Raw genomic sequence first — 27135 nt, 5'->3', positions numbered from 1 at the left:
GCTAGGGATGAACTTCCCCTAAAAATTGCTAAGCTATTTCCTAAAAAGCCTTTCTAGTGTAAGAGCCAACCTTTTGAGAACTCAAGTTCACCTAAGATTTTATTGGAAAATTTTATATGCACATTTGACTATAAGTGAGTGAATAGCAAATTTAAAGAAAGTGTGAAGCCAAATTGTGAAGACTGATCAAGTGCTCATTGAAAACCATCCACTAAGTATCCTGGGTGTTGGGAAATCAAGCACACTCTCTAAGTGGCTAAAGGACACACCCATTCTTTACTTGTCTCCACCTTTGCCTATTCACTGGGAGCTTTCCAAACAGAGGAAGAGAACAGGCATGCCTAGGCAGGATGCTGTTTATGCCTGTATTGCTGAAGCTCTTTTTAAAAGGTTTATTACTGGTTTATTTTGCACAGCTCAGCTTATATGTCAACAGAATGTCAAGTAGGCCCTGTGGAAGTGAATAAGAGGTGAGAGGGACCTAACAGCACTTCCTGATTCCTGGTAACAGGGTTTGTGTCTGATACTAACCAGCTGTTGTAGTAGCCTTGAACAAACTGTGACGTAGGAAGTCAGCCTTTACTTTTTAAAATGCTTTACGAAGTGAGAAATTTTTATTAAGCACCTACAAATTCTGAGAGCAGCTCTAAAGTTAAGTGAATGACTGTGAAGGCCTGGGCGGAGGCGGGGGGGGAAGACAGTGACAGAGACAGAGAGTTCTTCCCTCCTTTTGACCAGTTCTAATGGGAGCAAAGTTCAAGTGTCAGATGGTCCCCTCAGTTCCGCCCTCCTGGTCTGAACTAATGATATGTGATCATTTTTTCTAGCCTTCCTTTCCTTTCCTCTCCTCCACCACCAGTGTATTCCTCTTACCTTCTCTTTCCAATCTTGTTTAAAGATCATTAAGAGATAAAAAAAAAAAAAAAACACTCCTAGGCCCCCTAACAGGTCTCCCTCTGTAACCCCTGATGATGAGGTTCAAGTGGAGATAGAAATATCATCTCCCCATCTAGGGAATGTGAACAGTGTGCCCTTGTTTAACTCACATTTTATATTTTTCTTAATTCCAGGGTTTGTACTTCAAAGTTTCTCCACAGCTCTGGGGTTTTTGTTAGGTATGCTTGGATGTCCTCTATTTCATTTTAAGATCAATTTTTCCTCTGTGTAACATTATACTAAGTTTTGCTGGGTGAGTGTAAACTCAGATACTTGTCTTCTGGAATATATTCCAAGCTCTCTGCTCCTTTTTGGGGGCTGGCTACTAATTTGTGTGATCCTAACTGTGACTCCTTGGTATTTGAATTCTTTCTCTCTGGCTGCTTGCAGTATTTTGTTTTAACCTAGAGGCTCTGAATTTTTACTATTGGGAGTTCATTTGAGGGTTTCTTTAAGGAAGATTACTGGTGAATTCCTTCTATTTCTACTTACCCTTTGGCTCTAAGAACTCTGAGAAGTTTTCTTGAAATATGTTATCCAGAATCTTGTTTCAGTCATGGTGTTCAGGTAGTCTGACAATCCTTAAATTTTTCTTCCTGTTCTGCTTTCCAGATGAGTTAATTTTGCTATAAAATATCTTACTTTTTCATTGTCCCCCTACACTGAGATATGCAAGCTCCTGACCTGAGTTTGGTTCTAAGCCACAGTAGACCACTGCTAGACTAAGTCGCTATCAGCCAGATGGAAACTCTGCTAGTGCACTTTGGTCTAGAATTCCTGCCAAGTTATCCACCTACAGGCTTCAAACTGGGCTAGATGCTGGAAGTGAGGGTCTACTTGCTGCTACTATCTGAGTCACCCTACTGGTTCTTACTTCTGAACCTGCTCCTCTCTCAGTACATAGTCCAGGGCCTGCATTAGGGTGGGGGAGAGGGGGAGGGCAGTTTGTTACATTTTCTAGATCTGTCTAGAAGAATCGAGGGGATGGGCAGGGAGGAAGCTTGCTCCCTGCTACTCCACCCTCTTGGCTCTGCCTACTCACAAAGCTTTTTAAAGAGATATGAGTTATATAAATGACACCTCACCTCCCCAACAAAAAAAGTCTTTCTAAACATTAAGGCTGCAAACACAATTTAGTTAATGTTTATTATTACTGAGCAGATCTGTTTGGCGTCAAAAATTTATGAGCCAAGTATATTTTTAGGCACTATACGTATGCTACAGAAGTTGAGGCAAATGTGTCACAAAAATACACATATTTTATCAATTAATATATACTAATAGTATAATTACCATTATATGAAGGTCAGTGAATTTTTTAAGCTTTTTTTAATTAAATTTTATGTTTTTAGTTGACATTCATTTCCACAGGATTTTGAGCTACAAATTTTCTTCCTGTCTTTCCCCTACCCACCACCCCAAAACAGCAATCCCACTGTATATCCCTTCCCCCAATCTGCTCTCTCCTATATCCTCCCCCATTCCCCCTTCAATTTTCCAATAGGGCAAGAAGGATCTCTATACCCCAGTGCCTGTATATCTTATTTCCCAGTTGCATGTAAAAAAATTAATAATAATTTTTTTAAACATTTTATTTTAAAACTTTGAATTCCAGATTCTTTCCCTTCCTCCCTTGTCATCCACCCTTAATGGGAAGATAAGCAATTCCATATAGGTTGTACATGTGTAGTTACACAAAACATTTCCACAGTGGATATATTGTGAAAGACTGACTATATTCCCCTCCTTCCTATTCCGCACCCCACTTGTTCTATTCTCACTTTGACCCTGTCCCTTTTCAAAAGTGTGTGCTTCAGGGGCAGCCAGGTAGCATAGCAAGTGAGAGCACCAGCTCCAATGTCAGGATGACCTGGGGATCAAATCTGGGCTCAGATACTCAGCACCACACCCAGAAATAACTGGCCGTGTAGCCTTGAGCAAGTTACTTAATCCCAATTGCTTAATAAAAAAAAATTTTTTTTTTAAAGTGTGTGCTTCTAACTTCCCTCCCTCCCAATCTTATCCCCTTTCCTCCTACTTTCCTGTAGGGTAAAGATACCCTGTTTAGTGTGTATGTCATTCCCTCCCTAAGTCAAATTCAATGAAAGTAAGGTTCATTCCTTTTTGCCTTCCTGTTCTTCCCCTCCATTTTAACAGTTTTCCCTTGCCTCTTTTATATGAGATAATTTACCCCATTCTGTCTCTCCCCATCTCCTCTCATTAAATTCCTCTCTCACCTCTTAATTTCACCTTTTAAATATCATGCCTTCCTATTCAATTGGTCCTGTGCACTCTGTCTATGTATACCTGTACACATATATACACACACATATATTCATATGCCCATATACCCTCCTATATAGACACATGTATGTATACATATATATGTGTGTGTGTGTGTATATATATACATATATATTTCTATTCCCTTCAACTATTCTCATACTGAGAAAAGTTTCATAAGTTACAATTATCATTTTTCCATGTAGGAATGTAAATATTTCAACTTTGATAAGTTCCTCATGATCTCTTTTCCCTGTTTACCTTCTCATGCTTCTCTTGCTTCTTTTATCTGAATGTCAAATTTTCTATTCAACTCTGGCTTTTTCATCAAGAATTCTTGAAAGTGGGGCAGCCAGGTAGCACAACGAGTAAGAGCACTGGCCCCCGAGTCAGGATGACCTGGGATCAAATCCGGGCTCAGACACTTAGCACCCACCCAGAAACACCTGGCCGCTAATCTTGAGCAAGTTACTTAGCCCCAATTGCTTTAAATAAATAAATAAGTAAGTAAAATAAAAGAATTCCTCAAAGTCCTCTATTTCATTGAATGACCATATTTTACCCTGAAACATGATACTCAGTTTTGCTGGGTAGGTGATTCTTGGTTTTAATCCCAGCTTCTTTGACCTCCGGAATATCATATTCCAAGCCCTTCAATCCCTCAGAGAAGCTGCCAAATCCTGTGTTATCCTGATTGTGTTTCCACAATATTCAAATTATTTCTTCTTAGTTGCTTATAATATTTTCTCCTTGATCTGGGAACTCCAGAATCTGGCTATAATATTCTTAGGGGTTTTCTTTTGGGGACCTTTTTCAGGAGGAGATAGGTGGATTTTTTCAACCTCTATTTTGCCCTCTGGTTCTAAAACATCAGGGCAATCTTCCTTGAGAATTTCTTGAAGGATGATTTCTAAGTTCTTTTTTTTATCATGGCTTTCAGGTAGTCCAATAATTTTTTAATTATCTCTCCTGGATCTATTTTTCAGATCAGTGGTCTTTCCAATGAGATATTTCACATTCTATTTTTTCATTTGTTTGGATCTGTTTAATAGTATCTTTGATTTCTCATAAAGTCACTAGCTTCCATTTGCTCCAATCTAATTCTGAAGGAATGCTTCTCTTCAGTGAGCTTTTGAGATTCTTTTTCCATCTGGCAAATTCAACTTTTTAAGGCATTCTTCTCCTCATTGGCTTTTTGAGCCTCTTTTGTCATTTGAGTCAGTCTACTTTTTAAGGTATTATTTTCTTCAGTCAGGTTTTGATTGTCTTTTCATGATTCTCTTGTATCTTCCTCATTTCTCTTCCCAATTTTTCCTCCACTTCTCTTATGTGGTTTTCAAAATCCTTCTTAAGCTCCTCTGTAGCCTGTAACCAATTCCTATTTTTCTTGGAAGTTTTTGGTACAGGAGGTCTGACTTCATTGTCTTCCCCCTGTTCCATGCTTTGAATCCTTTTTGTCCCCAAAATAGGAATCTAAAGTCAGACTGCTGTGCTTGCTTTGCTTCCTTTATTTGCTCATGTTGCCACTCAATTATTTGACTTTTGAGCTTTTTGCCACAGTAGAACTCTGCTTCCAGAGAGGAGAGCTTTGTCCCAAGTTGCTGGGGTTTTCACAGCTGCCATAGCTATTAGTTGGGTGCCCTCTCTGAAGCCTCCACAGGCTCTGGTACCTGGTCACACACCCCAGGACCTCCACCCTAGACACAATCCAGATCCGAGCAGGTTAAAGCAGGTTAAACCCCTCAGAATGGTTGCTTGGTCGCCCTACAACCTGCAGGCCAGAGGCCAGACTGCACTCCCGGACCCACTGTTCCCAAAGTCTATACTGACCTCTCACTTTGTCTTTGGCATTTATGGGTTGATAATTCTGGAAACTGCCACAATTGCTGGTGATCCACTCTCCTGAAGTCCCTCCAGCCATGGGCTAGTCCTGAGGCTAAAACTGCGGGCTCACATGGGGCTGGGCTCTGCTCCCAGCACACTGGGATGGACCCTTCCTGTCCACCTGTCAGGCTGTCTTTGGCAGGAGATTTGTTTCTCTCTCTCATTTTGTGGGTTCTGTAGCCCTAAAGTTTGTTTAGAGTCATTTTTTATTGGTATTTGAGGTGATTGGGGGGGAGGGGGAGCACATGGAGTTTTCCTGTATCTACACCACCATCTTGGCTCTGCCCCAGTGAATTTTTTTTAACTTAAAAAATGCACCTCCTTCACTTTTTAAAAATTCTTTGTTACAAGGTATGACACTCTGGGCAGGGGAAGGGTAAAGCACGTATTTGGGGAATGGAAAGGAAAGGAAGCACCATTTACAAAAGGCCTACTATGTGCCAGGCTCTATCTAAGACTTTTATGAATATTATCTCACTTTATCCTCACAAAAGCCCTGCAAGTTAGGTGCTATCATTATCCCCATTTCATAGTCGAGGAAAGTAAAGCAAACAGGTTAAATGATTTGCACAGGGTCACCCAGCTAGTCAAATGAAAATGACAAAAACAAACAATTATAGTAAAGTTTTTAAAGGCCAGAATAGGGGGCAGTCCCTTTAGCTGAAAAGGCTGAGAAGTAAGGTCAGAGCAGGTAAAAGATTATGAAAAAAAAAAAAAACAAAATTTGAGTTTCTAACTAGAAGTACTGGAAGATTATTTAATAATTTTATTTAATCATTTCTCTTTTCAGGACCCCCACCCCCACCCTAACATGCTCAACTCCTAATTGCTATCTACTCTAGGCAGAATTCAGATTAAAAGATGGAAGCTACAGGAAGGATGGTTTCTCCTGAACATAAGGAAGGACTTCCTATACAATTAGAGTCATCAAAAAATGAAAACAGGCTGATTTAAAGGCTCCCCATCACTGATAGTTTTCAAGCAGAGATTGAATGATCACTTGTCAGGGCAGAAGGAATTCATGCTTCATTCAGGTAAGGAGTTTGGACACTCACTAAAACTCATTCCAGCTCTGCAATTTTATAATTGTACTATGCTCTGAATTAAGCATGATTTCCTAGACTAATTAAGAGCATCAACTAGTTTTTTATCCCAGAGAACATTTCAGAGAGGAAAGATATTTGAATTTGGAGTTATTCTAGCAAGGTAGATTATCTTGCCCTATGAACAAAATAAAGAGTTAAGAACCTAATAGTAAAAACCTAAAAACAAAACACACTTTTAAAAAGCCCAGATGCCAAGTATTAGGAAGTGACTGCAGCTTCTACCTCATTGCTCCTAATTCTGCCCTCAAATCTAATTGCTCTTCAAATATTCTTAAATAGCTTTCATGCAACATGTTTTCTCTTCTCCAGGTAAGGATGATCTTCATTAATCTTGGCCAGGTGACAAATTCATCAATGGCAGATAGATGTTCTCTGACTATCCACCTTTTTATCTTGGGCATCAAATCCCTCTTAGCAGTCTTTTTGTCCTTTTCATGATACTGAAAATAGAGCAGGCCTGCATTCTCTCTGTCATCAGTTACCACTGTCCCATCTACCATAAGCAGTGAGAGGCCTTTACCACTTTTTTGATTCTTCTCTTTTCCTTCTATGACTTTCTTTTTGTAGTCCTTATTCCTCCTATCCAACCCCAGAAATTCTCAAATTTAGGATTAGCTAATGCTTATTCTCACAGTATCTTTTGTTAGGTTTGTTCACTTCCCTTCTGCTATCTCCCAATAGTTCCATCTTCTAGGCATGTTTTTGATGTTGATTTCTTCCTCTTGCTAGCAACTACTTCTACTTGGGGCTTCAGAATTTCAAAGCTGAGGAACTTCCCATTCCTCCTATGCTGACTTTCTCAGTAGAATTCTAGTTCATAAATTCTCCCCTAGTATTCCTCTGAACCCTTTGTAATTGTTCTCCCATAGTTTAAGATACCTGTTAAATTACTCTGGGCTCTCCTCCAAGATTCTCACACCTTTTCTATCTGTCCCAGTGGTTCTCTGTTGGTAAAAATCAAATCAGAATTTCCCCTCGTTTGGTTTCTCCACCTTCTGGAGGATAAATGTTTGATTATTAATCTACCAGTACTCTCTGTTCCAAAACACCTTAAACTTTAAAAAAAAAAATAAACCTCTCCTCTTTCTAGAAGCATTGTCTAGGAGAAAGAACACTTGTCTAAAAGTCAAAAGATTTAAATTCAAATTTCAACTCTGCAATTTACTAGCTGTGTAACCCCTGGCAACTAATCTATAGGCAAACAATCATTACCAAGCATTTATTAAGACCCTGCTGTCTGCCAGGGACTATGTTCAAGATGCTGAGATACAAATACATAGAATAAGATAATCCCCACTCATAAGGAGTTTACATTCTATCAAAGAAGGGTACTCATTAAGTAAGAACATTTTTAAATATATACAGAATAAAAAAAAAACCTTCCTCCTGGAGCCCTGGTTGTCCAGAGTCTTTCCCTTACCATCTGACATTTATTTATCTATGTGACTACTCCTCTCTTCTCTCACATACCCTCAAGCACCTAAAGATGGCTTTTTTAAAGATGGTTTTTCAGGGGCGGCTAGGTGGCACAGTGAATAGAGAACTGGCCCTGGAATCAGAAGGACCTGGGTCCAAATCTGACCTCAGACACGTAACACTTTCTAGCCGTGTGACCTTGGGCAAGTCACTTAACCCCAACTGCCCTGCCATCCCCCCCCCCCAAAAAAAAAGAAAAAAATGAGATGGTTTTTCCCAGTTGTCTTTGTACACAGTAGGTACTTAGGACTTACTGAATAAATGAATTCCAAAATCAAAAAGTACAGAAGACATATGGGGAAAGGAGGTGTGAAATACTACTAGAGGTGAGCCTTGAACCAATCACTAGGAAGATCCATGAAGACCAATAGTAGGCCCCCTTTGAGAAGAAAGTCTCCAGGAACATCTCATAGGCAGAGGTGACTAGTGAGAGCCTCTAAAAAAAGCATTTGAAGCTGCAGAGGATCTCAATTCCTTGGCTCCCAAATGAATTTGACCCCATATTTTCTTTTACAAAGAACAGGATTCTACTTTTACCCTCATTAGGGAAGTCACAGATCAGTCTGCTTTTCTTCCCTACATTATTTCCCTCCAACATTACCTAAACAGTCCTTATCTACATTTCTACCATTCTAACAATGAAAGAAGCAAGTTCAGAAAGATCTCCCATACAGGTCTAAAAACAGCTTATCCCCAAATGTAAGCAGGTCAGACCCTGTGATAGTAATGGCAATTAAAGATTCCCCTGTATTGGCTTGGTTTTCAAATTGATTGTATTAAAGCCCAGAGTTTGTTAATCCCACCTGTGGGATGGGCTTGTTGATGTGAAAAGAAAGTCCTGAATTGGGAGGAGCTGGTGATGTAGATTTGGAGAGACACTAGAGAGAGGCGGAAGATCTTTTTGGAAGCAGCACCTTGTGGAGAGAGAGAGACTAAGAGAATTGCTGGTGGCCGCTTTGAATTGCCCTGGACTTTTGAGACCTGCCCCCTGAGCTGCCAAGGACTGAGGAGACATGGCTGTTTTGCTGGTACTTTGTCTGTCTGTTTTGATGTTGTTTTGCCAGATTTGTCCACTGGTGAAAGACAGTCCTTTTGTTGAAGAAGTCCTGGAACCTGGCATTTGGTTAAGAAGCCCTGAGACTGTCCTGCAGACAGAGAGTGAATACTGTCCACTGGTGAGGGACAGTGCTGTTGTTGCAGGGGTCTGGAGACTGTCCTGCAGACAGAGTGAATACTGTCCACTGGTGAAGGACAGTGCTGTTGTTGCAGGGGTCTGGGAACCTTTCTGTTGGTTCAGAAGCCCTGAAGAAGGATTTTCTTGTTGTATGTTTACAGAAATCCTGGGAGAGGGCTTTGCTAATGTGTTCAGGGGTTCTAGGACTGTTCTACAGACAGAGGATGAATTCATGAAGGGACTGGCAATGTATCTTATGGCCTTGCTAAGCCTTGTCTCCCCAGGAACTAAGATTGCTGAGAACTTGCCTCGTGTCAAGATGAAGAAAAGACCTCCATTTGGGTATTAAGTGCTGTGTTTAAACTTGATGTAACTCTGGGGTAGATTCAATTGTGATCCAGGGGTGGGGAACTTTTGACCTTATGTTTGGAAACTAATCTACATTTGAGAAGAGGGGCTTTGTGGTGGACTTAATTAAGGTATAGCCTAGGGTGGAGAAGTATTTAGAACAGAGACTTTGTAATTGATTGAATGATTGGAAGATCCTGGGGTGGGGTAGTACTTGGAGATTATTTAATCACACTTAGTAAATGCTGTATTTGGAATGATGTCTTTTGATCTTCTCTGTTCTTGGTTTGTCACTAAATAAAATAGAGAGCACCTATGCTGGTATTTTGAACCTGGGAAGTTGCCTTCTTTTGGCATTACATTACAGACCCAAAAAATGAGAATTGCCAGAAAGGAAAATAATATGTAGCATACACTAAAAACACCCCTATTACAGACAACAGAAATCAGGTTTAGGGGGGAAAAATGTGCTACAGCTCACTTATTCCCACTTATTACCACAGCACTTATTCCTTCAATTTATAACAAAAGAACTCTTCCTAAAAGTTAAACTTTGGATCATAGGATTTAGAGCTGAAAAACACATTAAGAAATCTTTTATTCTATCACTCATTTTACAGAAACAGCCCCAGACAAGTAAAATGATTTGCCCAAGGTCACAGGCAGTAAAGTGCTTAACAGAGCCCAACAGTCATCAATAATGTCATACACTTTCATGAGTATATATACACAGATACTTGGAAGAGGTGGGGAAAGATTCTGGAAGCCTGTTTTATAGCCATGATATGGAAGGTAAGGTACTTTAGTACTATCTAGATCAGTATAACTTCTTAGGATGATAGATTTATGGACAGAGCAAGTCGAACCCTCTTATTTTCCATGGGAGAAAACCAAGGCCCAGGGAAGGGAAAAAATACCTTGCCTAAGGTCACAAAGGCAGTAGATAACTCAAGCAGATCTTGAACCTGACTCCCAATCCAGTAGCCTTGCATTAAACCTCAGGTTCTCTCACGTTTTTAAATTTTCTATCACACATCCACCTAAACCCCATATTTAAGTATCTATTCTGTACTCGTACTAAACAATTTGATGCAAGGGGAAAGTAGAAGGTGACATTTCTTCAAACAGGAAGAGCAAAGAAAATTAATCCTCAGTTCTAGTAACTATCCAGATGAAGTCTGGAGAAAAACCCAAACTAATGTAATTCACTACACTGAAAATGCTCATCTACTAGTTAAAGCCAAGGGAAAAACCTTTAACATAAAGTCATTAATCGGTAAGGGTAATTGTTTTGTATTTGTTCTTTAAGTACACAGAAAGTAAACAGAATTCCACCCCAAAGGGAAAACTCCTAATAGAAGAGTTGGTTGTTAGTATCACAATGCCTTTAACCCTAGCTGAGAATCTCCTACTTTGTCTATTTTGTTTGTAATTATAAACCTATACTAGCGATCAGAGTGGGTTCTCTTTTTCATTTACTACAGTATCTTTAGTTCCAGTTTCTCACAGAGACTTTTTCAAGGTGACATTTAAAGGAAGGATACCATTACCTTTCTTTGACACTAATCCTGGTTTCATCAATGGTCACTATTAGCATAGTTACAACAGGAAGGCAAAGTGTTAAATCTGAACCCTTTCTGTCATTCACTAAAAGAAAATCTAAAAGAAGAGCCAACCTATCCAAAACAAAAATTGAATAAATCTTAGTATTCTAGATCGTACATTTAGCACAATAATAAATCTGCACTGAATGTTTGGTGCAAGACATTAAAAACATTCAAGGAGGACTGACTTTTTTAAAGGTAAAGTGACTTCCAATTAAAAGCTTTATAACTTCCACTAACCTGGTATTCGTAATGCAGAAACTAAGAACTGTTAACTCCATTTAAATTAGAACTTGATCCTTTCATAGAGTGTTGCCATAAACAAGGCACATCAGAATGAACTGAGCAGTCTCCTTTTAGATAAATAAAGCAAGCTCCAATTCCACATCTTTCTAATTGAAAAGAAAATTAAGAGTTCTACTAATTTGGCCTCATTAATGAAATTCTTCAAAACCTTTCTTATATGCCTCTCGGAATGGAATCATAAAATACATTTTTGGAAGCAATCAATCCTTAACAATAACTACTTTCTAACAGCATATCCCAAAATGAAAAAACCTACACATTCAGCATGACATGGATAGGGGCTCCAAAATAGAATTTTAAAGCTAGGAAGATTTTTCCCTCCAAAATAGTCAACATGAAATCACGTATGATACTATTATAGTGTAGTGGGCAAGTGGCTTGCCTCTGCCTCATGTTAGTAAGAAATAATCAATCAATACACATTTATTAAGTATCTACTATGTACCAGGCACTGTACTAAATCCCTGCCCTCAGAGAATTTACAATCTAACATGGCAGACAACAAGCAAACATGTACAAAACAAACTATATAATTAACAGAAGACATTAGAATTAAGAGGGGTCAGGAAAGGTTTCCAATAAAAGATGGGATTTTATTAAAGGAAATTAGGGAAGTCAGTAGTCAAAGTGGAGGACAAAGAAGGTTCCAGTCAAGAGAAAATGGGGTGGGACATGACCTGACCTGTACTTTAGAAGAATCACTTTAGTGGCTGAACACAAGACAGAATGGAGTTCGGAGAGACCTGACACAGGCAGACCACTAGGAGGCTATTGCAATCAATAATCCCAGCATAAGATGACAAGGTTTGAATTAGAGCAGTGGCAGTATCAGAGGAGAGAAGAGGGAGAGACAGAGACAGAAATAGGGAGGCAGAGAGAAGAGTCCAAGATGACTTCAAGGTTGCAAGCCTAAGGGACTAGAAGGATATTGTCACCCTCTACAAAAATAAGAAAGATAAGAGGAAGGAGGGAGGATTTAGGGGAAAAGATTTCAGCTTTGGACATACTGAGTTTAACATTTCTCCTGGACATCCAGTTCAGAATGTCTGAAAATGTCTGAAAGGATTTGAGTAACCAATCCATCAATACTGTAAGATCCACATGTACAATGCCTTTGAAAGAGTTTTGGTAGAGTTATCTTTGAAGTGGAGAACTGAAGTAGATGATTTCTGAAATTCTCCTATCCCAATGATCCCAATGACATCTTGATTCAGAGAATCTATTTCTCTGACTAATTGTATCACACAGTGTAAAAGACTTCTCTACTTATAAAATTTCATGTTGTTTTTTAAACAAAAGAAGAAAATGTCTGAAAGACAGTTGGAAATGCAAGACTGAGGGTTACAGAGTTTAGGTTTAGAACACTATTAGCTAAGAAATAATGGACATCAATAATAATAGCTGACATTTATACAGAGTATAACATTTTATGTACATTAAATTTCGTTTGAGCCTCATGAAAACCCTAAGAGGTAACTACAGGTACAATATTCATCCCCATTTTACACATAAGGAAACTAACTGAAAGGATAAGCACAAGTTGAAAACCCAAGTCTCTCCTGATTCCAAATTCACTCTTCTTTTTACTGTGCCATACTGCCTCCTTAAATCACTTACCCTCTTCTCTGGGTTTCACTTATAAAATAAGGGGGTTGGTACCAATTGATCACTAAGGCCCCTACTATCTCCCAGATTCTCTTTGACCAGCATTTATGGGCTCCAACAAAATATTAGAGGTTCCAAACTGCTCCATGGTCAAACTGGCACCTCTAGCATTAAATATAAACTCCTCTATTTGGGCTTTAAAGCCCTTTACAACCTGGTTCCAACCTATACTTCCAGCCTTATTAGACATTTTTCCTGACATTCTCTCTGTTCCTCACAGAAAGTCTCCCATCTCTAGCCTCTGTGCCTTTGCACTGGCCAGTTCCCATTCTGGAATGCCTGCCCTCCTCACTATCACCTCAAAGAGTCACTCACTAGCTTCCCCCAAGGCTCCCTTACTCCTACATGAAAACTAACTCCCCTGCTGCTAGTGACTTCCCTTCCTTCCCCTCAGAGCATCTTAAAAGATAACTATATATGGTCCTGTTCTCTCCCCCTTCCCATCCCCCTTCTACTAGACTGTGAGCCAATCAAGGGCAAGAACTTTCACTTGTGTTATGTAACCTTAGCACCTAGCCCGGTGCTTGAGATGGGAGGAGCTTATTAATAAGTGTTTGCTAATTAACTGAAATGAATAGGAAAGCTTATTCCTTGATATTGGGATGATTTTGTATTCCCAAGAAGGAAGAGGAATATAACATCATTCTTCTAGCTTAAGAAGAATTGATAAATTAATGAGATCATTTCCCTTGTGAAAGTAAACACAATTATCACAAGACCTCTGTGCATTGCACACAGGAGACACTGAAAATTCAAAAGGTTAAAAATTTCTTCACACAATTTAATGAATAAATTAAACAATTCCTTCTACTGCAGAATTTTAATAGGTGTGGCCTATTCCTGCTCAAATAACTTAGAGTAGTAGTATCATGGAAATGTTCTTTTCGGGCATTACAAGTACACAAACTGGAGACAGCAAAATTTTGAGGAGAAAAATCAAATCCTCAAATAATAAATTAAACTCTATGTGAAAATAAAAGAAAAATGAAAAATCATAGTATAAACAAAATTTATGCTCTGGTGTACGGTCTGGGATTTTTGAGGCAGAAGGGACTTTAAAGACTATTTAGTTTAACCCCCTCCTTTTTCACAAACTGCAGTCCAATAAGTTGGGCAAACTAGGGAGGTATCATAGTCTGGACCAGGAAAGTTTGAACTAAAGGTCACACTGATATCAAGCTGTATATCCAGAGTCTGAACCAAATTCAGTAGTCAATCTATCATACCTTTACGAAAGCTTAATAAAGGTCAAGACCTCAGTTTTTTAGTTTCTTAAGTCAGAGCTGTAAAACTAAAAATAAGTTTTATTCAGTGATTACTAAGTTACATTATTATTTAAGAATCCATTATGTTACTTTTTTAAAAAGAATCAATTTTTAATCATCATCGACCAACCTCTACAGAAATTCAATACAACTCCAAAATGGAACTTTACATGCATCTTATAAACTGCTAAGAGGTTAGAAAGGATGGTTCGATTTTTTTTTTAAGATCTTATAACAGTTTTATATCTCTGGCAATTTAAGAAAAATCACTAAATATATAACTATGGGTGAAACCAAGACAGCAGAGAAAAGACATCAAACTCACTTGAGCTCTCCTCAAAACCTAATGCCATAAAACAATGCCAGGAGCAGCAGAGCCCACAAAAGGACAGGGCAGAAATAATTTTCCTGCCAAAGACAATTTAGAATATCAGCAGGTAAGGTCTGCTGCACCAGGATGAGAGAAAAGTGCAGTCCAGCACAGGATGAGCCAGGACAGCGCTGGCCCCCCAGAAAACCAGGAGCAGGCCTTGGGAGTGAATGAATCAGCAGCTTCAGCAGCCCCCAGATGGTAAGGGGGTCAAACAACTGGTCAGAAGACTTCAGGAGTCCTTTTGTTAGCACTGAAGCAGGACTCTTGCTCTACTCATACTTGGATCTGGGTCAAAGTCCTGGATGGCAGTTCCAGGTTGAGAAGGAGCACTAACACACCAGAGCTTGTGGCCATAGTGGAGCAGGGAGCCTCCTCACAGCTCCAGGGCAGAAAAGAGTGCTTGTGGTCACTCACAGATCAGAGCACTGGCCAGTAAACACCTCTCAGACCATACCACCTTGGAAGAACTGAAAACTTACAGGTCCCTACAAGTATCTCTGGAAATAGTTGCACAAAACCCCTGAAGATTGGGACAGTGCACCCTCCACATTGGAAGCAGAGCCCCACTTCAGCAAAGAGTTAAAAGTCAAGAAATGGACTGGAAAAATAAGCAAACAGAAAAAATTCTGACCGTATAAAGTTACTATGGTGACAGGGAAGATCAAAACACACACTCAGCAGAAGATAACAAAGTTAAAGCTCCTAAATCCAAAGCTTCCAAGAAAAATATGAATTGGTCACAGGCCATGGAAGAACTCAAAAAGGATTTTGAAAATCAAGAGATGTAGGGGAACAATTGGGAAAAGAAATGAGAGTAATGCAAGAAAATCATGAAAAAAGTTAAAAGCTTGGTAAAAGAAACACACACACACAAACTGAAGAAAATAACACCTTAAAAAACAGACTAGGCCACATGGTAAAAGAAGTACAAAAAGCCAATGAGGAGAATGCTTTGAAAAGTAGAATTGGCCAAATAGAAAAGGGAAGTACAAAAGCTCACTGAAGAAAATAATTCCTTAAAGATCAGAATTGAGCAAATGGAAGCTAACAATTTTATGAGAAATCAAGAAACATTCAAACAAAACCAAAAGAATGAAAAAATAGAAGAAAATGTAAAATATCTCATTGGAAAAACAACAGATCTGGAAAACAGATCCAAAAGAGATAATTTTAAAATTATTGGACTATTTAAAAGCCATGATCAAAAAAAAAGCCTAGACATCATCGAGAAATTATCAAGGAAAACTGCCCTGATATTCCAGAAGGTAAAAGGGAAATTTCAAGAATCCACCAATCATTCCTGGAAAAGATGTCAAAATGAAAACTCCCAGGAATATTACAGCCAAATTCCAGAGCTCACATGTCAAGGAGAAAATATTGCAAGCAGCCAAAAAGAAACAATTCAATATCATGGAGCCACAGTCAGAATAACAAAAGATTTAGAAGCTTCTACATTAAAAGATGGGAAGATTTGGAATATGATATTCCAGAGAGCAAAGAAGTGAGGATTACAACCAAAAATCACCTACCCAGCAAAAATGAGTATAATCCTTCAGAGGGAAAACTGATTTTAAATGAAACAGAAGACTTTCAAGCATTCTTGATGAAAAGATCAGAGCTGAATAGAAAATTTGACTTTCAAATACAAGCAAGACTCAAGAGAAGCATAAAAAGGTAAACAGGAAAGGGAAGTCATAAGGGACTTAATAAGGTTAAACTCTTTACATTTCTACATGAAAAAATGATACTTTTAAACTCATAAGAACTTTCTCATTATTAGGGGAATTAAAAGGAGTATATATAGACAGAGGGCATGGGTGTGAGATGAATATGAAGGGATATCTAAAAAAAAATAAAATTAAGGGGTGAGAAACAGAAATGCACTGGGAGAAAGAGAAAAGGAGGGGTAGAATGAGATAAATAATCTCACATAAAAGAGGCAAGAAAAAGTTTTTACAGTGGAGGGAAGATTATGGATGTGGGGGGAATGTGAAAAAAGAGAATTGGCTCAAAGAGGGAATGACATACATACTTAGTTGGGTACAGAAATCTACCTTTATCCTGCAAGAGAAGAGTGGAAAGGGATAAGAGAAGGCCATGGGGAGGGCAGACTGGGGGAGGTGATAATCAGAAGTAAGACACTATCGAGGAAGGACAAAACGAGAGGAGAGAATAGAATAAACAGGGTTGGGGGCAATAGGATGGAGGGAAATAGCAATAGTACCCGCAAAAAAATTTTTTGAAGCAAATTTCTCTGATAAATGCCTCATTTCTCAAACATATAGAGAACTGAGTCAAATTTATAAAAATAAGAGCCATTTCCCAATTGATAAATGATCAAAAGACAGGAACAGTTTCTGGATAACGGATAAGGCAATCAAAGCTATCTACAGTCATGAAAAAAAATGTTCCAAATCACCATGATTGGAGAAATGCAAATTAAAACAATTCTGAGGTATTACCTCATATCTATAAGATTAGCTAATAGGACAGAAAAGGAAAATTACAAATGTTAAAGAGGATATGGGAAAACTGAAATATTAATGCACTATTTATTGGTGGAGTTATGAAGTGACTCAACCATTCCATAGAGCAATGAAGTGTAACAAAGGGCTATAAAACCATGCATACCCTTTGACCCAGCAATACTACTACTAGGTTTATATCCAAAAAGAGCTTTAAAAAAAAAATGAAAAGGACCTCTATATACAAAAATATTTATAGCCAGTCTTTTCTGATGACAAAGAACTGAAAACTGAGGGGATGCCCATCAATTAGGGAATGGCTAAACAAACTATAGTATAAGAAATTATGAACAAGATGCTCTCAGAAAAACCTTGAAAGACTTACATGAGCTGATGCAAAATGAAATGTACTGTGTACAAAATAACAGCAATATTTTATGATGATAAGATGTGAATGACTTAGCTATTCTCAGCAATACCAAAGACAACTCTGAAGGGTTTAATGATGAAAAATACCATCCATCCCCAGAGAAAGAACTGATGGTGCCTGAATATAGACTGAAACATACTTTTCAAAATTTTCCTTATTTTTCTTGTGGTTTTTTTGGGGGGGAGGTCTATGTTTTCTTTCACAACATGACTAATACGGAAATATGTTTTGCATGGCTACACATGTATAACCTATATCAGAAAGCTTTGGGAAAAGAGGAAGGGAGAGAATTTGGAATTCAAAGTTTTAAAAATGAATGTTAAAAATTATTTTTATATGTAATTGGGGAAAAATAAATACTAAATATATAAGCTATATCCAGAATAACAGATAGAACCTCAATTATTTTTACCATTCCAATTTTAGGTACATTGAAACTTATGTAATGGACTACCACATATTATCCAATCCAAACCCTCATGGGAAAAACATTTACTTAAGAGTTCTAGACCAGTAGTATTTTATATACATACACACACATCATTCAAATGATATAATTTACACCAGTTATTATTTTAATGGACTTATTTTGTCAGAGTTTACCTGTGATTTTACCATATTAGTTTAAATTTAATATAGGTACCCCTATAATTTAAAGCAGCTATTAGCAAAATTTTAAAGTTAAGTTAAACCAATTTACTCAAAAAACCCTTTGAAGTAGTATGTATTACTATTACCATTTCTGGTAAAGATACTAGGGATCAGGAGGTGGAGTGACATATTCACAAACATCAAGAAGCCAGGATTCAAAACCAGGTCTTCTGATGAAATCCAATCATCTCAATATACAATACCTCTCTAAGAAGTGAACCTCAACCCATACTCACAATGAAAATAAGCAAATTGGGATTAACAAAAATCAACTATGTGTTGAGAAGTATGACATAGTAGGAACAGTAGAGTAGGACCCAAAAAACTTGATAACTGCTAACTAATCAAGGATATTTTATCTATATAAAACCCTAGACAATCATTTCACTTTCGAAATTTTTTATTCATTCCTTGATCCTTTGCAATCTGATTTCCAACCCCACCACTTAATTTAAAGTGCCTTTCTCTGAAGTCATGAATGATCTCTTACTTATCAAATCTTTTCTGAGTCCTAATCATTCTTGACCTATCTGCTACACCTGACACTGCTGGTTGACTCCCCTCTCCTGTAAGAAGCTGCTAGGCATCTATGGATTGAAGGCTGGACTTGCAGTAAGAAAAACCTGAGTTCAAATCTCTTCTTAGGCATTTACTAGCTGTGCGACCCTGGGCAAGTAACTTTAAGCTGTTTGCTTTGGTTTCTTCATTTGTAAAATGGATTAATTAATAGCACCTACCTCACAAGGTTGCAATAATGATCAAATGAGATAACACATAAAGCATTTTGCACAATTTTTTTTTAAAGCAACTGGTGTTCAGTAACTTGCTCAAGGTTACACAGCCAGTTATTTCTGGGTGTGGTGCTAAGTATCTGAGCCTGGATTCGATCCCAGGTCATCCCGACTTGGGGGCCAGTGCTCTTACTAGCTGTGCTACCTGGCCACCCCCATTTTGCACAATTTTAAAGTGCCATACAGATGCTGTCTATTATTAATAATCCTCTCTGGGTTTTCATTACACTATTATTCTTTCCGAGTTCTCCTCTTACCTGTCCGACCACTCTTTCTCAGTCCCCTCTACTGGCTCATCAGTCACATCATGGCGCCTAACTAAGCATATTACACAAGGTTCTATTCTGAACCCTCTTTACTTCTTATTCTCTTACTTGGTGACCTCATCAGCTCCCTTATGTTTTACCTATAACTTCTATACAGATGACTCTGAGGTTTATATTATACAGTCCCAGTTTCTTCCCAAATCACCAACTGGTTATTGAACATTAAGAAACTAGATGTTCTGGAGATATCTTAAACACATGCCTAGAACAGAACTCATTATATCTTGCCCATAAAATCTATTCTATCTTTCAAACTTCACTATTTCTGAGGAAGGCACCAGTATCTTTCCAGTTTCAGGTTCATAACTCAGATTATACTAGCTTCTTATTTCTCAGCATCTCTCACAGATTGATCCCTTCCTTCCACCTTCACACAGTTACGACCTTAGTTCAGGTCCTTATTATCTTGCCTAAATTACTGCAATAGTATTTCTAACTGGTATTCTTGCTTCAAGTCTCTCCCTGCCCTAGTCTATTCTATATACCACTATAGTCAAAGGACTTTTCCTTAAGTGAAAATCTGACCATGTGACTCCCCTAATTCAGTGAACTCCAATGGCTCCCAACTGCTTCCTAGGATAACCTATAAACTCCTCTCTGTTCAGCTTCAAACCCAGTCCTAACCTATCATTCCAACTTCAAAGGTCAGCACTCTGTCTCTATTCACTCTCCTATCAGGCAGTTCCTCAAATACCATATTCCATCCCCCATCACCCTGCCTTCGAACAGGTCTTCCTCCAAGCTGGAATTCATTCCCTCCTCAATTTCAACTGAAGGCATCCCCTTTCTTTCTTTAAAAAGCAGCTCAAGGAGAGTTCCTCCAGCCTACACCTCATTTGTTATTGGGAGCCAATGTCACAGCCGTGAATGGCACAGTTACTTCCAAAAGAATTGTCTAATCTATCAGCACAAGAAAAATTGAGGATAATGCTGAAGACTGGCACAATTTATTATTGAAATGGGAGATTCTCAATAACATGGGGTTTTCTATTGCAAACAAAATTGTTGTTTGTTGTTTAGTCATTTTTTCAGTCATATCTTTGTGATCCCTTTTGGGATTTTCTTGGCAAAGACATTGGAGTGGTTTGCCATTCCTTTCTCCAGCTCATTTTACAGATGAAGAAACTGAAGCAAATAGAGTTAAGTAACCTGCCCTGGGTCACACAGTAAATATTTGAAGCTAGGTTTGAACTCAGGAAGAGAGGAGTTTTCCTGACTCCAGACCCAGCTCTCTATCTACTGTACCGCCTAGCTGCAAACCAAATAGGAAAGACCAAAATCAGTACAATGACTGAAGATTAGATGGAACTATGATGCAAGAGCACTGCTTCTGGGTTTCATTCTCCAAACGTATACCCAAAATATGAGGAGCTTGAGACATTGTTTAATGAACTTCATGACACTTTGGAAAACTTGATGAAGTTTTCCACAAGCTTTCAGAAATATACAACTCAAACATACCATGGTTGAAAGACTTTGTCCATACCACAAACCAGGATCTCATATTAAGCAACAATATATGTGGTGGCCAGTAGGCTTGACATGGAAAACAGGCTAATTGAAACTGGATACCAAACAATACAATTTTTCCAAAAACATTTTATTTTTAAGCCCAAACTCCCAATATCAGAATAAACCTTTCTCTAAATACTTTAGCTATTCTAATATATGTCTGTTGTTTCCTCAAACATTTTTCTCCAAGGTCACAGCTCTACTTCTTGCCTTGCAGAATGAATTGCTTCAATTCCACCTTATGAATCTCTTAACACCACTCTATTATTAACTTAAATTTTAAGTTGATGCTAGTTATCCATTCAGTACCTTCTGACAAAATTATGACTCTCCTTTTTTGACAAAAACTATTAAGAAAACTGGTCATTTGTCCAGCAGAAAATGTTTTGATCAGCACTTACACATTTCTATAATAAGTTCTGATTGGTTATTCAACCTAAATATAAAAATAACATTTTTAAAATAACATACAGTGGAGTGAGATCAGGAGAATGAAAAGAGATACCTTTCAATTATAACTAGAAGAATTCTAAACTAAAGGATTGAAGTATTCATACAAAATAAAATAAACCAAGTGAATTACTTAAAATTAAAAAACATTTGCACAAACAAAAACATGAAAAGCTATAGATTCTAGATTGAGGAAAATAGTTTAATCAAGTAACTGTGAAAAAATTTGCTATAGAGGGGCAGCTAGGTGGCACAGTGAATAGAGCACTGGCCCTGGAGTCAGGAGGACCTGAGTTCAAATACCACATCAGACAGTTGACACACTTACTAGCTGTGTGACCTTGGGCAAGTCACTTAACCCCCAACAGCTCTCCAAAAAGCAAAAAAAAAAAAATCTGCTATAGAGAACTGATATGAAAATATGAGACTTGGAAATCCCTAAATGGTCAAAAGATATGAACAAATGATCTTCAGAATTAGGAAACATAATTAACAAAAAATTACAGGAAATCACTGACATAAGAAATGAAAATTATAACAATGTTGGCTTCACCTCACATTAAAAACTGATAAATATGATAAAACACAAACCAGTAATGTCGACTGAGCTATGGGAAGACAAGAATACTAATATACCAGTGGTAGAACTTTGCACTGGTCCAACCATTCCAACAATTTGGAAATTTTCAAGAAAAAGCACTATACTATTCAAACCCTTTGATCCTGTCAGCCATGTACTACTAGGCATATAACAAAATGAGGTCAAAGACTGGTAGAGGGGAAAGTCCCATGTTACTAGTAGTAGTACTTTTTGTGGTAGAAACAACAAAGTTGAAGAATTCAGAGAACCTGGGGAAGACTGGTATGAACTTATGCACAGTTGGGAAAAAAAAAAAAACAGAATCAAGAGATATAGTTCATGGAAAAAAATACTAAAAGAAAAATTCAGATTAAAATAAATAATACTGATTCTAGAAGACCAATGAAACCTGTTTTGTTTTGTTTCTTATCAACAGAAGATTGAGGGATATGAGAGTATAGAAGAATGTCAATAGTGTTTAAGTTTCACGTAACTATTTTCCTTATAAAAACAGGTGGGTATGAAAGCAGATTTGGCAAATACTATTTTTTTAAAAAGTCAAGAAGCTTCAATAAATATTTTAAAACATCCCCATACCCCTCCCCTTCCCTCCCTCCTCCCCCCCACTCCAACACCTCCCCGACGAAAAGGAGCAGCTCTGGCACCATCTCCTACATGAAACTTTTCCTGATCCTCCAAACACTGGTTCCCTTCCTCTCAAATGTGTGTCCTCCATTAAGCTATTAATTTCACTGGGAGTAGAAATTATTTCATTCTTTGTACTTGTATCCCCAGCACCTAGTAAGTACTTAATACTTGTTGATTATAGGGTAAAGAGTTTTACATAAAATGTAATATTTAATTTCTTTTTTTTTTTAAAGCAATTGGGGTTAAGTAACTTGCTCAAGGTTACACGGCCAGGTGTTTCTGGGTGGGTGCTAAGTGTCTGAGCCCGGATTCGATCCCAGGTCATCCTGACACTGGGGCCAGTACTCTTACTCGCTGTGCTACCTGGCCGCCCCTTTAATTTCTTATTAATTACAAAAGTCTTAATACATAATTAGAAGTTTCTCTTTACCATGCTCTATAATGACTACTTCACAAATCACATTTTCAACCTTAATTCAAAGGAAAAAAATGGTATAACCATAAGAAAGATGTAAGCCTGATTATATACTACAACATTCTCAAACTAATTTAGCCAGAGAAAACTTTGTGCCTTGCAAAATACTGATAAAACCTATAAATAGTTTGGGACAGTGAAAGGAGATAGAGTGACTGAGACAACTAGGATCACCTCCTAAAAGCAAGGATTAAGGAAATGTTGGTACAAAATAGTGCCTCTTTTATGTCTAAAACCTGCTATACCTAACAAGTCTTTTTGATCCAAACAATCTCATACTTAATATTTTTATGAAAGCTACAGCCACCATCAAAAATCTCACCAAACCCCTATTACCCAACACACAGAACCAGAATCCAAAAGGCTGACCTATTCAGCCTCAGAAAGTCAATTCAAGTTGGCAACTGATAGGCAGAAGTGAAGAAAGGTCATTCAACTAATCGGTGTGTTCCATTTCTTTGGGTAATAAAGTAGAGAATGTTACCAAGGGTTCAGTAAAAAGGGAATGTGGGGTATTTTGTGACAGGCCAGTGCATGACAGCTGGAGAAAAGCTGTTGGAACAACAGCTGTGCAGCATGTACTGTTCATTTCAAACCACAAACTAAAGTTGCCCATGTCAGACTACTTTATTAACTGATTTGACCAGGACTCTTTATTGAAACTATGTGCCTGCTTACAACAGAAACATGAACCAAAGTCAAATATGCCATATCATGGGGAAGAGAGGATATAAATTCCTACTTCCATTATCTCTGTAGGCCTTCAAAGTGAAGTTACAGACATAGCCTCACAACTGAATACTATAAATGAGACTTCCTGTAACATAGCGGCAGCAGAGCAGCAACAGCTCCTAGAAGTGTGAGCACAGCTGTTTAGAAACACCATACTTACAAGGGAAGGAGGACGACCAAGCAGCCCTCAATGTGAATTACTACATTCAACCCATCCTCCCCACCCCCAACTTTCAACTCAATAAAAAGTGGATTTGTGAGCTTAACAGGAGATGGGATAATCATTCTACTTATAGAAGTCACCTGTTTATAAAACAGTCTGAAACCAGTGTTAGCCTAGTCATCCTACACATCTAGTCTGTGTAAAATGGCTAACACATATAGTGTCCCACGGAGGGAACCCTCTTGTCATGGGTCAACAGGCTATTCTGGAATCTCTGAGATTTCTTAAACTCACATACTCTCTCCACTTCCTTTTCTCATTCTAAGTCCTCTCATGTTAGAGCCAGATGATCACCAATGGTGGAGGAAGGTGGAGGGAGAAGGATTTTTTTAAGGCAAAAATGTCCCACTTCAGAGACACCATCGATCTCTTTAGCTCCGTCTTCTACAGCTTATATCACTGCTAAACGAGGTGCTTAGCACAGTACTGGGCCCAGAGTAGGCACTTAATGCTTACTGGATGATTAATATTTTTTTAAATCACACACTCTCCTTTTGTAGAGCTGGCTTGAATATTTTCAATTCCTTTCCTTTCCCTTCACAAATTGCTACATGTGATCTCAACCCTGTATGTCATGTAACCATGTGATCATGTAAGGCACTGGGAGAAAATTCACTAGTAAATGTACAAATCTATAAATCTTTAAGACCACATTCTTAAACTGTTCAAAACCTCCCAAGTCAGAACTCCCAAAGACAAATTAAATGAAGATGCAAACTTTTAAGATATTCCTATGTTCCGAATAAAATTGTTATAACATCAAGCTTCAAGTAAATCTCTGATGTATTAAGCAGATCACTGCTGATACTAATCTGCAGTGTGTAACCTCTCAGCGTTATAAAGATTCTTTAAAAAGAATCACAAAAACTGCCTTAGCCTCTCAGTAACTGCTACTTACCCATTAGTAATACTAGACTTAGCTTTCTTCCTCCTAAGACCTTTCTTTTCAATCATTTCTTTATGTCCTGTAAAGCATCAAATTCTATAATTAATAAACAGTATACAACATGCTTAGTGTCAGAATCCAAATAAATTCCCTAAGAAGAACAGATAAAGTCAGGCACTGTACTAAAACACTGGGAATTCAAAAAAGGCAGAAGGCAATCCTTGCCCTGAAGGAGCTTACAGTCTAATGGGAGAGACGACATGAAAATATGTGCAAACAAGCTATGTAAAGTACAAGATAAACAAGAAATAACTAGAAGGGGGAAGGCACCATAGAAGATGGGATTTTAGATGGGGTTTGAAGAAAGTCAGAGATGCTAAGAAATAAAGATAAAGAAGGAGAGCAATTCAGGCATGGAGGACAGGCAGTGTCCCAGAGTCAAGAAATGGAATGTCCTATTCGTGGAACAAGATCAAAGGATGCCTAGCTAGGAATAAGATATAAGACTGAAAAGGTAGATAAAGCTAACTGAGGTGAATCCATTCACAAAGAGGATCTCAATATGGCAAATTAGGGAAATTTGGAACTAGAAATAGCTTTAAAGATCATCTGGTTCAAATCTCTTACTTGACAGAAGAAAAAACCTAAGCCTAAAGCAGCTAAGTGATTCAAACTCAGCAGGTCTTCTGCCTCCAAATCCACTATGCTCTGCTGCCTTCCTATTTGGAATCCCTTTTGGTTCTAGGTTTTAGGACCTACAGAGTTAAAATAGGATTCTGAGAAGTCATGAGTTTTTTGGGAAGGACAAAAAATGTGACTTAGGACTAGAAGAGGACACTGAGGCCCAAGGAGAGGAAGCAATTTAGTCCAAAGCACACAGCTAAGTGTGTAGCACCCAAGAAGCCAGCAAGCTCCTATACTGTGCTGCTTCTTCCTGGAGGCCACAAGGAATACAGGAAGGGTGCGGTAGCCTCTAATAGCTGTGGACCTTCTGTGAGGCCAAAAAAGAAAATGTCCCATTAAGGTTCCATTGATACTCCAAACTCACCATCAGAGGTCAAGTCATTTCTGATTCAAGGCTGGAAATGTAGGTTTAGTGCAACAGCAAAGTGGGAACCCCCGACCAGAACTGCAACCCTGACTCATCTATCTGGAAAGGAAGAAACATGGTAGAGCTAGCCTAAAACCTCAACTCCAGGAATTGAGCCATGGCACCTGAGAAAGGGAATTAAACTCTGAGCTTCTTCACCTGCCAATGGAGCAAAGACACCAAGCCAGGTATTGTGGAAATGAAAGCAATGGAGTGACTTGTCTCATAGCACTGTCGCAAGGAAACAAGTAGTCATCTGTATGCTATGTGAGATGTCAGAAGACCCTCAGGAGGACCTGGAGAACAAGAACCCTGTTTTACACAGGGAATCAGAATTCAGTAAGACTGGCAAAGACTTTCAAAAACCACCTAATCCAAATGAGAACGAAAGAGACCTACAATACCCCCCAACAAGGGGTCATCTAGCCTCTCTTGAATAGACAACAAAGACTGTGGCAGCCCACTCTATTTTTGGATGGTCCTCACTGTTAGTTACATAAAGTCTACCTAAATTTGCTTCTCGGCAATGTCAACCAACTGTTCCTGGTCCTATCCTGTGAGGTTAAACAATACAAGTCTATACCTCTTCCTCTTGACAAACCTTTAAATGCCCAAATACTAGCATCTTCCCCCTAAACCTTCAGGCTAAATATTGACTTACTGCAACTCAGAACTTCCCAACTCAAGAGAACAAGCCTCACAGCTAGCTAAGCTGGGACTCCAGATATCTGTGCAACATCAGACCTAAATCTGGGGTTTCATTTTAATTCTCTCACAGAAAGAGCCACTAATTTTTTTCCATTGATCCTTTAGCTAAAAAAAAACAAAGTACATAAAATTAAAAGTGGCCTTATAAAGTCTAACATATAATATAAAGTCTAATAAGTTGAGGAAATTTACATTGGTTTGGTCTACATTTACCAACATCATTCCCTCCCTAATAATCAATGCAACTTTGTGCCAAGCTTGTGCTCAGCATAGAGAATACAAAGACAGGACACAGTCCTTGCATTTAAGGAACTGTATCACCTAATTTTCAGGGAGTAAAGATGGGGAAAGAATCTAGGAAGGCTTCATGGACAAGGTGGAACCTAAACCAGGACTTCCAGTCCACTGCCTATGCCCACCTCAGCAGTGGAATGCAGACATGAAATACCAGCCTATAGAGTAAGCAGCAGATCCGCTACAAAGAGGTCCCTTAGAAACAATGAGGAAAGTGGACGATGGCCAGGTAAGCTAGATACAGAGCCTACAATTCCAAGAAGGGTCCTTGGTCAAGGTGAGGAGAGGGGTGGGAAAAGGAGGGGGGGGGGGGGGGGGGTGTTGATAAGCTGATAAATTTTATTGATTTTTTTACCTCTTCTTCCTCTTTTTCTCTTTAAATTCTTTGTTAAGAGATGACTCTCCAGAAGGCGAAGGTATACAAGAGGAAAACCAGGCTATGTAAATAAAAAAT

At 38.4% G+C, this 27135-nt stretch overlaps 1 protein-coding gene and 1 long non-coding RNA gene across 2 annotated transcripts in view; both read right to left on the bottom strand.

Annotated features, from left to right (window-relative positions):
* RRAS2 (RAS related 2) overlaps positions 1 to 27135 on the bottom strand; it is an 88835-nt gene that overhangs the window by 49140 nt on the left and 12560 nt on the right. The window lies entirely within an intron of this gene.
* Positions 9217 to 27120, bottom strand: LOC138163709 (uncharacterized). Its single transcript, XR_011168898.1, has 2 exons — positions 21335 to 27120; positions 9217 to 20295 (listed from the first exon to the last, which is right to left on the bottom strand). It is a non-coding gene; the product is annotated as an uncharacterized lncRNA (long non-coding RNA).

The sequence above is a fragment of the Petaurus breviceps genome, unplaced genomic scaffold (genome assembly GCF_028583685.1).
Source record: "Petaurus breviceps papuanus isolate PSGF00001 unplaced genomic scaffold, PetGlider_PUasm1.0 188, whole genome shotgun sequence".
Taxonomy (NCBI): Eukaryota; Metazoa; Chordata; class Mammalia; order Diprotodontia; family Petauridae; genus Petaurus; species Petaurus breviceps.
The sequence above is the reverse complement of the archived record's forward strand: the minus strand, read 5'-3'. Positions and strand labels throughout refer to the sequence as shown.